This window comes from Vulpes vulpes, chromosome 3, assembly GCF_048418805.1.
Source record: "Vulpes vulpes isolate BD-2025 chromosome 3, VulVul3, whole genome shotgun sequence".
NCBI lineage: Eukaryota > Metazoa > Chordata > Mammalia > Carnivora > Canidae > Vulpes > Vulpes vulpes.
Genome location: NC_132782.1, coordinates 142,386,912 through 142,404,775, shown reverse-complemented (window position 1 = coordinate 142,404,775; position 17,864 = coordinate 142,386,912). Strand labels below are relative to the sequence as shown.

The 17,864-nt window shown below is 34.7% G+C and overlaps 1 pseudogene; it reads left to right on the top strand.

Annotated features, from left to right (window-relative positions):
* The first annotated feature begins 17,169 nt into the window (after positions 1 to 17,169).
* LOC112924534 (U4 spliceosomal RNA) lies at positions 17,170 to 17,295 on the top strand (annotated as a pseudogene).
* The last annotated feature ends 569 nt before the right edge of the window (positions 17,296 to 17,864 follow it).

Below are 17,864 nucleotides of genomic sequence, written 5' to 3'. Positions count from 1 at the left end.
TTTTCAAGCATTTAATTAAATTATTATTTACCTCTATCAACACCAGACAAAATACTCCATAAATCGTCTATCTTATATTTTTTTTCATTCAAGCTTTTACTCCAAGTATTATTGGCCAAAAACTTATGAGAGAGCCTCTATTTGAGAGTTAGATTGGGCATGTAGCATTAGAGATTTCCCCGTGTACATACTGAATTTCATATTCCCATTTAGTCTTGTGACTAGATGTGAACAACGATGGCTCTAACATGTTGTGTTTCTAATAGTCAATTTTATGCTCAGTCCTGGATGTGGTTATATAGTAAACCTAGAGTGAAGTCAGAATTGTGTTTTTCTTTAATTAAATAATACAAGTGATTTCAATACTGTTGGCTTTATCACTTATTCATGCAATAAAATCCTATAGTATCTTAGGCACTAGCCTCGTTGCTATGGTGCTAAAAGGACCAAGAATCCTGCCATTTTGGAGCTTACACGTTAGAAACACAAATTTAAAACATCTAATTGTTCTGATAGATGTGGCATAATTGCCAAGAGTGGTTGTGCAAATTTTACATTCATGGTCTATAGTGTATAAATAGTACTGTCTGGTGTTGTGCTATACACAGTACACATGCTGCTATTCAGTGAAACTGAGTTTTAATTTTACATTATGTAAATAGCAGACAAAAAACTCCTGAGTTCTTATCACCTTCCGCTGCTAAACAGATATACCATAGTGACTCCAAAAATGCAAATTGATTTCTATAGGTAAATAAATAAATAATTTCTGGTAACTTACCCTCAGTTACCTTATGGATGTCTCAGACGCTCAAAAGGCTTATTTACCTAGTCTCCTTTCTCAATAACTTTAGGGTCAAAATGAAACATAAGAAGGCATAAAGAATGGAAATACAAACCCTAGATTCTGTGCTAAAACTCAAAAATGGGTACTACTGTCATTTTTTTAAATAGGATCAGTTGATAATCAATAAGCTTGTTTTGACAGGTATTGATTCACATGCTTATTCATAATCTGATTGGTAGTCTATAGGAGGTTTTTTAGGAATAAATGCCTGACTAAACTCACACTTTAAAAACTGTGACTGGGCACTAATCAAGGATTCAAGAATTGAGTCAAATTACCGTATAATTCAGTAGAGTGTATTCACTTGGAAAATATTTTTTTCAAAGTTTTTTTCCTTGTCTTTTGGAGAAACATGTAAACTTCTGTTTGAACATTCTTTTTCTTTTCTTTTTTTAAATAAATCATTTGTTATCTTTCTTGGAATTATCTTAATCATGCATCATTTGGAAGCAGGAAAAGCTATGCAAGTTTTTCTCAAATTAAATATAGTATTTTTTTTAAACAGAAATTTTATAGAAATTAAAACTGAGCTTATTCAGAAGTGGGAAGTTATCCTGCCCATATTCTACAAGATCTTACTGGTGCAGCATCTAAGTGTCTGGTTCTCTGTGCCCTAAATGCAAATTTCTTAGAAACAGAATATGATCAATTCTTTTTAGACAATGCTTATGTTCTAACCCTAACTAGCTGTGGTCATGAGAACAGGAATATATGTTACTACTACAGCTATTTAAAACCATCTTTTCTGCCAGCACTATGAGTTTGGAGCAATCCCAAAGAAATGGGTATGAGATTGGCAAGAACACTTAGGTTGGAAATTTTCATTTGCACTAGGAGGCCAACTGCACCAACAGACCCGTGTCCCCTGCTTTCTGCTGGGTTCAGATAATAGAGTGATACAATAGGCAACTGAGGAGAGGAGAAAAGTGAGATTTTTTTTTATTTGGTTGTTTTTTTCTTGTGAAGCCAACTTGGTTTGAGAGTTTGGAGGCAGAAACTGGACTGCAAGAAGCTGAAGAATAATATAAATAAAGTTTGGGCAAGGAAGGATGGGAGGAGGTTAGCCTGAGTGTGTCATAAGAGTTGAGGTCAACTCTTTCCCCTTCTTCATGAGAAAATGAGCAGTATGGATATATTTATATTTGTAAGAGAATGATCTGGTAAAGAAGAAACAGGATAAAATTGATAAAGCAAAATCAATGAAAAGAGAATTGGCAATGTATTTTGCACATGATTGAAGGGAGTAGACTTGGTAGGGCAAGAAAGGAATATCCAATGAATCCGTAGAAAGGCAGTCAAATTAGAGTGTTAGGGCACTTGGGTGGCTCAGTGGTTGAGCAGCTGCCCTTGGCTCAGTTTATTATCCCTAGGTCTTGGGATCAAGTCCTGTACTGGGCTCTCTGCAGGGAGTGTGCTTCTCCCTCTGCCTATTTCTCTGCCTCTCTGTGTCTCTCACGAATAAATAAATAAAATCTTTTAAAACGTTAGGGTGTCAGTAATTTAACTCTGAATTGAATTGAAATGTTTATTGCATTGAGTGGGGTTTTCAGTTTTTAGCTGAAGATAATTCCAACAAATTTGAAAATGTTCATGAATTTGCAAACCTACCTTTTATGAATGAGTCAGTTATGGCTACTCAAGTAGACCATAGATTAAAATGACAGAAATGTGTGAACAAGCGTAATTTGAGCTACAATTCTAAATTGTACACTGATAAGTCATGGGTAATTTTGAGCACATATGAAGACCTAAAGGAATAGACCAAATGTAATTCTATTTTTTGGAAATCTGAAGATTCACATGAAAAATATATCATTTTAAGAGACTAAGCTAAACAAAATGAATGTGACCTAATAAAAAAGTATTGAGTGTTGGCTCTTAGAAACAGAATATGATGGTAACTCATATGGTCAAACATGGTAACTTGAACATATCTTTGTCTACAGTCTTCTAAGTCCATGCCTACATTTTATTTTATTTTTTTCAAGATTTTATTTATTTATTTATGAGACACACACACACACACACACAGAGAGAGAGAGAAAGAGAGAGCGAGAGAGAGAGGGAGAGACACAGGCAGAGGGAGAAGCAGGCTCCATGCAGGAAGCCTGATGTGGGACTCAATCCCGGGACTCCAGGATCACGCTCTGGGCCAAAGGCAGGGGCTAAACCACTGAGCCACCCAGGGATCCTCAAGCCTACATTTTAGACAGTAAAGGACTAGTAGAAGTATAATTTCAATGGACCCTGTGACACCTTGACGCCCAAGCACCACTGTGATTTGTTCCTCTAATACTATGTGACTATAACCAGAGATATATGTTCATTGTGATTTCCTGGAAAAAAAAGTGCAAAACTTCACAGTTTTGAGTCATCAGGAGAAATTTTTTGAGTATTATAGGGCCCGGCATTGAGGTGGAGGGATGACAAAGGTGGTGGAGGCTTGTAAAGCTACTCATCTGAATTCCTGACAGAGAAGCCCTGGAACACCAGCTATATAGGTGAAGCAGGAAGATGCTCCCAGAGACCTCTACTACCCTGTAGAACAGAGGCCGAATCTATGACAGCACAGAGTGAGAAGAGAACCAGATAGAGTAGCACAAACACTGGCCTCACTGAGCACATATAGGGACATCACCTCAGAAGTCTCAGAAACAATTCACAGGGGACTCCGTAGTGGACGGAAGGATCAAAAGGTAAAAGTAATGAGTCAGAAAACAACAACAACAAAAATGAGATAGTGCAGGTAATAGAACTTTTAGGTCTCCAGCATATTACCTAGTCATATTAAAGTACTTCATGTGCAGAATGTGATAATGTATTTCAGTAAGTGGTTTATTTAATGCAGAGGAGTGAATCAAGCACTGGGGAGTTCTAATTATGACCTACCACAAATTCTCGAAGGTATCAAGTATAAGCAGATAAGCTTGTGATTTTCATTATACACACGTGGACATTGTCATTGCGACCACACATCCTAGTATTAACAAAGCCATCACCAGCAATGCGAAACTGTGCTTTTTCGTTGTCACCCCTTGAAATACACATTTCATGTACATATATACGTAAATACATGTAGATGTCGTCAATTTCCATCTAAATCCTTTCGTACCCAATGACACAGATAGTACATCATTAGTATTGAAAAGGCTTTAAATCAATATTGAGAAACTAGAGTTTTAAAGGGGATAATAAAAGCCCTGTTCATTCTGAATTTCCTCCTGTGGGGTTGTTGGGGGAAAAAATCTTAATTTTCATAAATCAATGTAGCTGATTAAAACCCTACTATATCTATTGCTATCTCTACCTCTATGCTTTTTGCTGTATTCTTTCAAAAATAATACTATTTCCTGCCTATTCAGGAACTGAGGCATCTTTGTCCTAATATAGTCCTACTCAGCGCACAGATAGAATGAAATAGGGTGAAAGCTGATGTAGACCTCCCGGGATTGTCTGAGGCTAATAATAATGGCTTTAATGAGCCATTTGGGTGTTGCTTACACTGCAGTCAAAGACTCTACAGAGTGGTGGAAGAAAATGCTGAGAGTGTGGGGTCCCAGGGGGATAAGCTAAGATTAGGTGGTTAGTGGAGAGCGAAGGAAAATTCTTTCTAGTGAGACACCACATTAAGTTGCTGAGGCTGCTCCTGCTGCAGCTAAGTATGTTCATGTGACGGAGTGACCATCACAAGGAAAAAAGGTTCCTATGGGATCAAAAGCCCAAAATATCCAAGCTCTTTGACCATCTCCATCTCCTTAAAATTGCCAAGCTGTGGCATTTCCTAACTCCTCAATGAATAGTGCAGCCCCCGATTCTTCAAGGAATAAGACTTTTAAGATCCACAGGAAAATTCCAATATTCTCCTTGCTCAGCTCACATGGGACAAGTCTGGCTAAAAACAAGGAGCTAAAAATAATGAAAGTGAGGATGAGAAAAGATCATTGTCTGACTTCGGAATTTTTAGAATTTGAATAACATCAAACTTTTAAGTAAGTTATGTGCTTTGAGTTACTTGTACGTGTGTGTGTGTGTGTGTGTGTGTGTGTATTTGCCTCTCTTTCTCTCTCTCTCTTTTTTAAACTAATGGCGGGATTAAATAAGTCTTGGTCCTTGTCTTTCTTACTCATTTTCTTTTTCTATTTTTTTAATTAGGATTTTTTTTTGGAAAAAAGAAAAAAATCCACTTTGCTTTAATAAAATATATTTATTGGTATGGACAATTGAATCAATCCTGAAACACTGCAAACTTCAGTATGGTATGGGTCAGTCATGTCTTTCTCCTTGTCACTGAGATTCTGGATCTGTTTTTCTGTGATTTACTACTGTGCCTTGCTTAATGTGTCAAGTTTATTCATAAGCAAGCTTTATTGTCATCTGAAAATAATTGCAGCGTTTCACTTTTCAAATCAACACACTTGGAAGGAAGAAAGCTTCTTTTTGTCCGGACACATCATGTGGAAGTTCTGAGATGCACTTCGTCTGGAGGTTAGTAGGCATTTTACCCACGCCTTGAACAAATTACTTCATGTTGTCTACTTCCTGAGCCTCGCTTTTGGTCTCGAGTGAACTCTGACTCCTCATCCTGGTTTCTCACAGTGGAGGATGGATGCTGAGCAGCAAACCAAAAATACCCAATGTGTTTTATTTACTCTTCTTATAAGTCGTACATCACTTTTAAAAATTATCCTGTGAACTTCACCTTCAACATGAAATATTTAAATTAACTAGTCAAATCAGAGATCAATTGCATTGCTCTGGCCTCTTTTTCTCCATGCACTAAGTAACATCACAACCCTTACAGCAATATATTTCATAGACATTTTGTTCTTGAAAAAATTATCTCAACTATTTAGCCTTTGCAAAGTGACTTCACTACCCAGCTTTCAAATCTGAACTAATATATGCCGACCAAAGTCATTGTCTTCCATCATTGGAGATTCCTTTGCCTTCTAAGCTTCTCACATCAATTTCCTATAGTGTTTCTTAAGCCATTCTTCAAAATAAAACTTTATACAACAATTAAAAATAAAATTCAGCAAATAGGAAACAGGAACTTATTTTGTTTAAACTGTGGTTTTGTTTTTGTTTTTTTTTTGTTTTGTTTTGTTTTTTTTGCTTCCTGATTTTTAGTCTTACTGGATATTTTCTCTCACACTTTGCAATTAAGTTATTGTCTTATTTCTCTCCATTTTTTGTATCTGAGAAAATATTATAGAAGGATTTCATTCTGCTTATTTCAGCAAAATTGTCTACTCTTATGCCCTGTACTTTCTACCAGCATTAATTCTGCTGTTGTGAAGATACTGACCAAATTTTATTGCTGACCCAAAACCTGGTAGGTTAAAATTTAAGTAGTGATGATGTGGTGTTAATGGAGCTTGTGAATATTTATTATTGAAAGATCCAAGGTGGCTTGGCCACATGGAACATATTGTTCCTCTGCTACTCTGCACCATATGGAGGGTTCACATTTGCATTTTAACCTAATCAAATATCAAATATTAATACAATCAGGAGGGGTCTAAATATTTTGAGAGCATGATAACTTTTTAAATTATAAATATGAATAATGGACTTGGCTAAGTTACAAAACTTAAATATAATCATAGCTTTGGGCTTTTTCTGGTTTCTATAAAAATCCTTCCCTTGTGCCTGTCCTGAATATAATTAATATATGTTTCTAATCACAAATGTGAATAAAATAATGAAGAAAACAATCCCAGACTACTAGGTTTTATTAACATCATTATCCCCTTATATCGAAAAGTAGAATAACTGAATTTGATTGAGAATGTTCTTCTAACTCATATTTTTGCACAAAATATCCAGTAGTTTATAAATAAATAAGACCATGGGCGGCTATTCTTGATTTGTATTGGATGTATTAAAACTGTTGGTATAGATGAAATCTTATTGTTTATCATTTAAAATGTCGACATCAGCTTATGTGAGCAAACTATCGTATAGGAATACTTCTGACTTTGTAAATGCTATATACTGCATGCAAAGTACCTTACATTCAATCATACTATTACAGTTTTTGACAGAAAATATATTAAAGCAATTGAACAGTGTATTCTTTTAAGGAGCTCTAAAGTTCTATTGTTGTAAGCTATTCCTTGAAGACGGTTATTGATCACCACTTGACAAGGTTTAAAGTTCATCTTTTACTCACTGAGGAGATGTTGAAGAAGTGATGATATATAATACAAAGATCAGGGGCATGATGCATATAGCAAATAAATAAAGTAAAAATGTCAGCATATTCTAATGTAGAATATCAGAAATATGTTGGGCTTTAAGAATTTCATAGTTTTGCTTTAAGTAACCAGGGTGAACTTATCAAGGAAGAATAGTTCAGAGTATCTAGCTGGTATTGTTTGAATGGGATATGACGCATTGATTAGATCTGGGGAAATATTTTGATTATGTTTGACATAACAAAATAAGCTTATTCGGAAAACCAAAAATTCACTCTATTACGTATACAGTTATTTCACTCTGAATTGAAAACTTTTTCAGGTAACAATAACTTTCTGCATGCTAAATGGGGTTAGAGTTATATAATCAAATATAAGGCATTTAATCCCCATGTTGGCCAATCCAGTAAGAAAGCTTTTGGTTTCTGGGATTAAGAACCACAAATGTTAAATAATGCTAATGGAACAAGAAGAGACACACATGGAAGCAGATTTACATGAGCTTAGTAAATGTGAGCATGGATCCTGGACTAGATAAACTAGTGACGGAATTCACTTGCCAACATGGGGCACCTGGATGGTTTAGTCGGCTAAGCATCTATCTTGCCTTTGGATCAGGTCATGATCCCAGAGTCCTGGGATTGAACCCCCTGTTGCGCTCCCTGCTCAAAGGAAGTCTGCTTCTCCCTCTCCCACTGTCCACCATCCCCTGCCCCCTGCTCCAGCTCCAGCTCAAGCTCAAGCTCAAGCTCATGCTCTCTCAAATAAATAAATAAATAAATAAATAAATAAATAAATAAAATCTTTTAAAAACAATAAAAATTAAAAAAAGTAAATTCACTTCCAAACTGAATGAGCATGAGCACTTTACTTAACCTCATAGGACTTCAGTTTCTACATCCATAAAATGAACTTTATAACAATACTAGCTTGATAGGGCTGTGCTCAATATAGAGATATCAGAATACACTCAATAAGCATTCACTAGTATTTTTGGCCAAAGGAATCAGAGAGAAATTACAGTTTTTGGTAGTTGTGTTCATGGAATAACAATTACACTAGAATTCAATTGTCTACCCTTTTTTTTCACATATATTCGGACCTTGAAGAAAGTGCAGCTCCTATTTTGCTGTTACCTGACAAATCTCATTGATTTTAGTGGTAAGATGCTTTCATCAATTCTCAAAATAGCTTGTTAAATTTAAATAATATAATTGAATAATAACCTAATTTTTTGATATTGGAAGAGGCAACTGACTTAAGCTGGTTATCAGTTCATGTCTCAAATATTATTAAAGCTATATGATGTGCACATGAAATCAAGTTACAGAAGAACTAGTTTTTTTTTTTTTTTTTTGTACAATCTTCTCCCCATGGGCTATTTTCAAACCCATGCTATTATGAAATTTTATCAGTAATGACAGAATAACTGCTTGATTAGTATATTGAATGTAATTACTTCCCAAAATGCTTCACTAAGTCCCAGAGATGGGAAGACAATAGCCATCTTGTTTTGTCAAAATTACCATACATATGGATTGCAATAATATGTAGGAAACCTGTTGAGGATTTGGAAAATAGGCTCAAAATAAATTTGGTAGTAAAAAATTTCAGTTTAAGTCAAGAAATTTAACAGCCATTTTAATTAGTTCTTATTTTTCTTAAGGATTTCTTACAACAGCTTCCAAATTTGAAATTCTCCAAAACAAAATTGGTTTCAAAACATCTACCCTTATCCTTTTGTGCTGGCAGTAAAGTCAGGCTCAATATGGTTCATTTGAAAGAATTTAAAGAATCTCGAGAAAGAATGTATAATTTCATACAGAATAAACAACATCGATGTTCTTTTAATTCATCAATCTATACTAAAAGGATTACGATAAAAATTGGCTTTATAAATGCCAAAAAAGGTACAGATTCTTATTGAACAATTCTCATTGGAAAGCATATTATCATGTGTTTTCACATGATAAAATCAGAGATTAAATATATTTTATATTAGATATGTCAAAAGTAAGAAAAATCTTTCCAGATTATGCCATGCTTTGCTTATTTTTGTTAGCATTCTAGGGAAGGCATCAATTTTTTTTAAATAATTTTATTTATTTATTCATAGAGACAGAGAGAGAGAGGCAGAGACACAGGCAGAGAGAGAAGCAGGCTCCATGCAGGGAGCCTGACATGGGACTTGATCCAGGTTCTCCAGGATCACACCCTGGGCTGCAGGCGGCGCTAAACCACTGTGCCACCAGGGCTGTCCTGGGAAGGCAACAATTTTAAGTAGGAAATTGCTTGTAGATAAAAGTTGATTCATTAATTCATTCAATATTATATTTTTTTAAGAATTATACTCACATACGAAATTTATTTTTATTGTAACGCCATGAATTTTATTCCTTCAAATTTATTTGATTCAGAAAATGCTTTTAATTTACTTGAGTCTGATGCTATCAGAAATTCCTTCTTTAGAAGGAAATGAAAGAAGACTGAATCAAAATAAAAAGTTTCTTCACAATGAAGGAAACAATCAACAAAACCATGAGGCAACCTGCAGAATTGGAGTAATATATTTCTAATATTTGTAAATGAGATAACTGATAAAGGGCTACTATGGAAAAATATATAAGGAATTTATATAACCCAACACCCAAAAACAAATAATCCAATTTAAAACTACAGGGAGATATCGCCTCACACCTGTCAGAATGGCTAAAATCAAAAGCACAAGAAACAATGAGTGTTGGCCAGGAAGTAGAAAAAAGAAACCTTGCACCTTTTGTGGGAATGTAAACTGGTGTAGCCACTCTAGAAAACAGAATGCTCTATAATCCAAGACTCACTACAGGGTATTTATCCAAAAAAAATACAAGAACACTAAGTGAAAGGGATACATGCACCACTGTGTTTATAGCATTATTTACAATAGCCAAACTACAGAAGCAGCCCAAGTGTCCACTGAAAGATGAATGGAAAAGGGAGGTGGGGTGTATGTGTACAATGGAACATTATTCAGGCATAAAAAAGAATGAAATCTTGTCATTTGCGACAGCATGGATGGAGCTAGAGAATATGATCCTAAAGGAAATAAGTCCGTCAGAGAAAGACAAATACCATACAATCTCACTCATATGTGGAATTTAAGAAAAACAAAATGAGAAAGAAAGAGAGAGATAGAGATCAAGAAACAGACTATAGAGAACAAACTGATGATTACAGAAGGGAAGTGGGTGGGGTGTGAGTGAAATAGTGATGGGGATTAAAGAGTACATTTATCTTAAAAAAATAAATAAATAAAAAGGACTTGAAGAAAATAACCGTGCTCTGCTCTTTGGCTCTTTTAGCAGATTAATGTTGTTTATAATGAGGATATAAATGAATCATTAGGTGTTGGCAAAATATTATAGTCTGATAAAAATAGATTGGCTCTAAAGGTAAAAACGAATGAGGCTACTTATTTTCTCATGAAAACTTCAACAACTAACATAACTGATAGGTATACTTCTCTTACTTGGCAAATACGGGTAATTTCTCTGACTTGCCTATTTTGCAATGTTGTTATAAATTGAAGTAAACCAAATATGTGTTTGAATGAGTTGTTTGAAATCATAGATAAGTGAAGATATTAAAATGTATTTGGCCGTGACCAACCACAGTCACTGCACAGTGGCACAAAATACACATCATCCAATTTTATTTCTGATCCTTGTGACGAGGATCATTGGCATCATGAATCTCACTTGTTGAATTTAGGGTTGACCCCGTATGGCTACCACTTCCAAAAATCTATTATTTGCCCTCTCTCCCACTTATGGAACATCCAGCCTGCATCTATTTCAGTTCACATTAAAATGTGTCCTCAATTGCTTTCAGATGCAAGGCAGCTGAATGTTATCTAGAAGAAAACCTAGGGGCAGTTCAGTACTGCTGTGTTCTTGGCAAGTTGCAAGCATATCTAATTTCAAATTTTAGGCATGTAGAAGAAAAAAGGGTGTCAGAAGGAGATTCACAGTACAGTACCCAATTTATCAAAGAGAACAGAGTCTGATCATAGCATTTCGATACTTCATTTACTAAACAGGCTCTTCTTATTGATATATTTGGGAAGTCACTTCAGCTATGATCTCTGAATTTGAAAGCATAAGTATAAGTTCAAAATGTGCCACGTGCTGTACAATAAAGTTAGAATTACAATGGGCTTAGCCCAGAACATCTGTTCTCCCTGCCAATATCCCTGTAGGCATACCCTTTGGTCTTTTATTTTTAGATGGCAACACACCACAGATGATAATGACATTTCTAAAATAAACAAAACTCCACTCTCTTTGGAAATTTGACTCCTCCCATTCCTTTAAAGAATTCATTTAAATCAATTAAACGGGATGCATTTTACAAGAGCATACTATGAGTTTAGGAGTTCTTTTCTTAAATATATCCAAGGAATTCTTACGTTTACATTAAAAGAATGATGCTTTGGTCGTATCTTAACCAATTTAAAATTTTGAACATTTAAACTTGGCTAAGTTCAAATATTTGGCAAGAAATAATATTTCGTATCTTATAATTTGCATGATTGTGAAAAATGCCTAACAAAACTCAAACTGAGTAGCTGTGGCCTCTTTGGTCATATTAGTTAAATCTTGTTTGTGGTTATAATTTCAATATTTTAAAAGCATGTTGGTAAAAAGAAAAAGTTAAGCTATCAGGATTCATTAATTACCAAATGAGCAGTATTCCTATGGCTTTCATTTAGATAAAGCAAGCCAATTTATACTTTTTCATATGGATATTTTGGCTATGTGTAGGTGGAGTCTGGTCCTTTAGGATGCTTTGATCAGTTTACCATAACATGCCTAGGAATTAAAATAATATGTCATATGTTGAATAATATTGAGCTTAGCCCAGCAGAGACTTAATTGTACCTTGAGGGAAAGGAAAGAGCTTCTCTAGCACCTTAGGCAAATTAGAACCATAGGCAAATTTAATTTATTCATCAAATGTCCATGCAAACTACAGTAGAAAACAGATTCATTTACTTGGATAATTGAGGCCTCAAGCTCAAGTATTTCATTAACTATTCATATAATTTAGGCAAGTTTTTTTTTTCCTATTCTATCCTTGAATTATCTTGATAATTGTTTCTTTTTTCCCTTGATTTCCCGTGGAAACAGTAGAAAAATCCCTTACCTGTGCATTTCTTTACCTATTACCATTTTGCTCAAAACATTTTTTCCTTATAAATGAGAGATGTAATAGATGATATTTGGAAACACAGTGTTGTAAGAGATTTGTATATCTCATGTGCATTTTTTACATGTGTTTTACATACATAGTATTACATATATGCATACATGTGTATCGGTGAAAGCTTACACACATAAATATATGTTTTTGCCATTGGAGATAATTTTATCTCTGTTGGATTTGACAATCCCACCAATGTCCTTATTCGGATATTATTAGATAGTCCTATGATCAGCACTGCATGCATTACATTGTGCACTTTACATACTCAGTTGGTAGGTGGGGGGACTAGGGATGTTATTTACACATTGTTGAGAAGGAGGACACCACTGAAGCAACAGGGAACTAAATACTAGAGATTATCAAGTCCTCTAAAGAGCTTCCCTATGGTGGCTATTGGTGGACTTCAGAGTGTGAATTAATTAGAAATGATTGTGAGTGTGTTAGGCACTCCATTTCTCATTTTTCCAGCCATTTGAAGCTATTTCCATATTTTTTTTTTTTTTAGAAAGGGTCACTCTTTCTCTTGGGCCTCCATGAGTCTGTACATGGCATCTCCTCTTCCTGGAAGCCTCTGTCTCCCTTCCTCTTTCCCCTTATATTACTCACCTATACCTATTTGCTGTTTAAACCTTTGAGATCTTTTTAAGTTTATGCCATCATACAAGAGCTCTCCTTACAAATTCTGGTTGCTGTCATCTACACTAAAGTTTTACCTCCACAGTGTCATTTCTCTCCTTCTGTCACCATTTTTTTGAGTTTTGTATCCTTGTAAAGTTTCAGTGGACATCTGGGATGCCTGGGTGGCTCAGCAGTTGAGCATCTGCCTTCAGCCCAGGGAATGATTGTGGAGTCTCCGGATCAAGTCCCACATCAGACTCCCTGTGTGGAGCCTGCTTCTCTCTCTGCCTGTATCTCTGCCTCTCTCCTCTCTCTCTCTCTCTCTCTCTCTCTCTGTCTTTCATGAATAAATAAATAAAATCTTTTTTAAAAAGATTCAATGGACATCATAGATCTTTATTGGTCTGTCCCCCTCACTTACACTGATATTCCTTTGATATTCCTTATCTTCTTTCTCTATCATTCATTCCAAAGATGGTGATCTAGACCAGCACAGTGTGATAGAACCTTATACATTAATGGGAATTGTATCTCTACAGTGTCCATCATCATTAGCTACAGGTAGTTATCGTGCACTTGAACCATGATTAGTTGAACTAAGGGATTGGATTTGCAACTTTCTGTACTTTTAATTAATTAGCACTCATATTAAAATAGCCACAGTGGCTAGTGGCTATTGTACTGGCAAGTGCTGACGGGAAACTTGCATTCACCATTAAATGCACAAGATGCAAAATCACAAAGTAAAGCATTCTACTCTTGGCCCATCATATCCAGCTCCCATGAAAATGCTTTTACTTAAACATTTCTTCACACTCACCAAATACTCTAGCTCTTTACCCTCATTGTTTCATAGAGTTAATCTTTCCCCAGCTTGCATTTTATCACATATTATTATTATTACTCTCTTGTCCCATTTTCTTTCTGTCACACTCCTCTGGCAAAGCTACAATCTCTAACACAATTTATTAAAAATTTCACATGAAAAGAGAACTGATTAAATGGTTTGGAAAAGAGAAAACACAGATATGTTAACCTGTCTCACTTTAAATTTAAGATCGTGTACTCCTCTGCACTATCAAACAAACAAAAAAACCTTACTATGCCTTTCTATATATTCATGCCCTTAGTCTTTAAAATGACCAGTTTATACCATATCTCCTCAAATATCAGCATTCTCTCTTCCACCCTCAATGACACAATGATATTGCCTAATATTTCAAGAGTCATCAGAAAAGATTACTTTTATCTTACTACAAAGTTTATTTCCTACCTGCCTCTTGTTGAATATCCTTCTTCTTCCTTAAACACACCTAAGAGTTCCAAATTTAGAAATTTCGCACTCATTTTTCTTTCTTTTGTATAAATTGTCCTGTGTTTGACTCTTCCCTGTCATCCTTGGTTTAAGTTCAAAGAGCATGTCCTCGGTGAGGCCTGCCTTGACTAGATAACATATCATACTGACCTTTTCCTCTTTCTTGCCATACTCAAGCTTCATCAAGTCTTGACAATTCTACCTCCAAAACAAATTACTACACTGTTCACTTTCCATCTATCTTGCTGTTCCTCTTGCCCATTATCATCTCTGCCCTGGACATTTAAAATAGCCAAATAACTAGTCCTTCTGGTCTACAATTATCCCCCTCGAATATATTCTCCACATTACTTTTGAATGATCTTTTTAAAATGGACACCAGAAAAAAAAAAAAAAAAAACAGAAAAAAAAAAAAGGATACCAGTTTACTTACGTTACTCTACTTCTTTAAAAATCTCTTATAATTCCTTGGGTAGGAACCCATATTTAACAGTTAACATGAGCTGAAACCTACATACTTCTTCAGAATTGACTCAAGTCACCACTCCCCTGAACCCCCCCTTTTTTTTAAACTCCAGCCTTGATAGCTTGCTTCCCTTGGGTTGACGTATTTTCTACATGCTTGGCCGTCCACTTGGAGGCCATCTCTACTGATCTTTTACATTGTCACCTCTTACTCATCTTTCAGATCTCAAGATTACATGTCACTTCAAGAAGAACTCCTTTTCTCACACATTTCTATTTTTTTTAATTGAGGCAAAATTGCCATATAACCTATTAGTTTCAGGTTTGTAACATAATGATTCAATATTTAATGCGCCGAGGAATGATCACCACAATAAGTCTAGTTGCCATCTGTGACCATATATTATTACTAAAACTTTTTTCTTGTGATAAGAATTTGTAAAATTTACTCTCTTAGCAACTTTCAAATATACAGCATAATATTATTGATTGCAGTCACCATGCTGTACATTTTATCCCCATAACTTATTTCATGATTTGAAGTTCCTACTTCTTGACCTCTTTCACTCATTGAGACCACCCATCAAAAACCTTCCTTCTCTAGCAACCACCAATCTGCTCTCTGTATCTGTTTTGTTTCATTTGTTAATTTTTTTTTTATTTTTTAGATTCCACATATAAATGAAATTACACAGTATTCGTCTTTCTTTCTTTGACTTATTTCACTTAGCAAGATACCCTTAAGGTCCATCCTTGTTGTCACAAATGGCAAGATTTCATTTTTTTCTTTAAGATTTTATTCATTCATTTATGAGAAACGCAGAGAGAGAGAGGCAGAGACACAGGCAGAAGGTGATGTAAGATTCTACCCCAGGGCCCCGGAATAATGCCCTGAGCCTAAGGCAGATGCTCAGTCACTGAGCCACCCAAGCATCCTTCATTCTTTTTTCCTGCTGACTAGTATTCCATCATATACCACATCTTTACCATTCATCCATTGATGGACACTTTTGTTGTTTCCATATCTTGACTGCTATCAATATTGCTATAATGAACATAGAGTGCATATAACTTTGCATTTTTTTTCTGAATTTATTTGGCTAAATATACTTAAAGGTGGAATTGCTGGATCAAATAGTAACTCTATTTTTAATTTTTTGAGGAACATCTATACTATTTTCCATAGTGGCTACGTCAATTTGCATTACTGCCAATGGTTCCCAAGTGTTTCCTTTACTTCAATCTTTGATAATAACCATTCTAACAAGTGTGAGAGGATATCCCTTGTGGTTTTGACTTGCATTTTCCTGATGATTAGTGATGTTGGGCTTTTATCATGTGCCTATTGGCCATTTGTATGTCTTCTTTGGAAAAAATATCTATTTAGATCCTCTGCCCATTTTTAATTGGATTTTTTTTGTTTCTTTTGCTGTTGAGTTGCAAGAGTTCTTTATGTATTTTGGATATTAGCTCCTATAAGATATATGATTTGCAAAAATTTTTCCTATTCAATTGGTTGCCTTTTCATGTTGTTGATGCTTTCCTTGACTATGAAGAAGCTTCTTAGTTTGATATAGTCCCATCTATTTATTTTTACTTTTGTTGTTCTTTCCTTTAGAGTCAACCCCCTCCGAAAAAAAAAAAAAATCATTGCCAAACCTGATGTCAAGGAGCTGACCACCTGCTTTCTTCTAGGAGATTTATTATTTCAGGTCTTATATTTAAGTCTTTAATCTATTTTTAATTTGGTGTTAAATAGTAGTCTAATTTCATTCTTTTGCATGTTACTGTCCAGTTTTCCCAATACCATTTGTTAAAGATTGTCCTATTCCCATTGTATATTCTTGCCTCTTTTGTCATAAATTAATTTGCCATGTAAATGTGGTTTATTTCTGGGCTCTCTATTCTGTTCCACTAATTTGTGTGTCTATTTTTATACCAGTACCATTCCATTTTGATTACTATAGCTTTGTAATGTTATTTGAAATCTGGGAAAGTGATACTTCCAGTTTTGTCCGTTTTCAAGATTGCTTTGGATATTTGGGATGTTTTGTGAGTCCATACTAATTTTAGGATTGTCTGTTCCAGTTTTGTAAAAAAAAAAAAAAAAAAAAAAAAAAAGGCCATTGGAATTTTCTCATCTACAGGATTGTATTGAATTTGTAGATTGCTCTCATTGATATGGACATTTTGACAATGTTAATTCTTCTAATCCATGAGCACAGTATATCTTTCCATTTGTTCATGTCTTCTTCAATTTCTTTTATCAGTGTTGTATGATTTTTCTGTGTATACATTTTTCACCTCTTTGGTTAATTTATCCCTAGGTATACTATTCTTTTTGATGCAATTGTAAATGGAATTGTTTTATTATGTTTACTTTATAATAGTTCATTGTTAGTATATAAAAATACAACATATTTTAATATATTGATTTTATACCTTGCCACTTTACTAAATTCATTTGTTAGTTCTAACAGAGCTTTGTACAGTGGCAGTATCGTAGTCAATGAGGTTTATCTGAGGCACAATTATTGCTAATTGAAAACTGTTAGTTCTAACAGTTTTTGGTTGAGTCTTTAGAAATTTTTATATATAAAATCATATCCACATATAGTGACAGTTTTACTTTTTTTCTTCCCAACTTAGATACTTATTTTTTTCTTAACTGGTTGCTCTGGCTAGGATTTCCAATAATATGTTTAATAAAAGTGTAAAGAATGGGTATCCTTGTCTTGTCCTTGATCTTAGAGGAAAAGCTGAAAGCTTTTCACCACATAGTATGATGTCTAGCTGTGGGTTTGTCAGAACTGGTCTTTGAGGTATGTTTCCTCTATACTCACTTCGTTGAGAATTTTATCATAAACGAATGTTGAATATTGTCAATTTTTTTCTTTATTTATTGAGATGATTGTATGATTTTTATCCTTCATTTTGTCATTGTGGTGTATTATGCTGATTAGTTTATGGTTGTTAAAACATCTTGGAATTCCTGAAATAAATCCCCCTTGTATGATCTTTTAAATTTTGTTTTAAAAATTCAGTTTGTTAAATTTTTTTGAGGATTTTTGCATCTATGTTTACCAGGAATAACACCCTGTAATTTATTTTTCTGTGGAATTCTCATCTGGTTTTGTTATCAGAGCAATGCTGGCCTTGTAAAATGAGTCTGGAA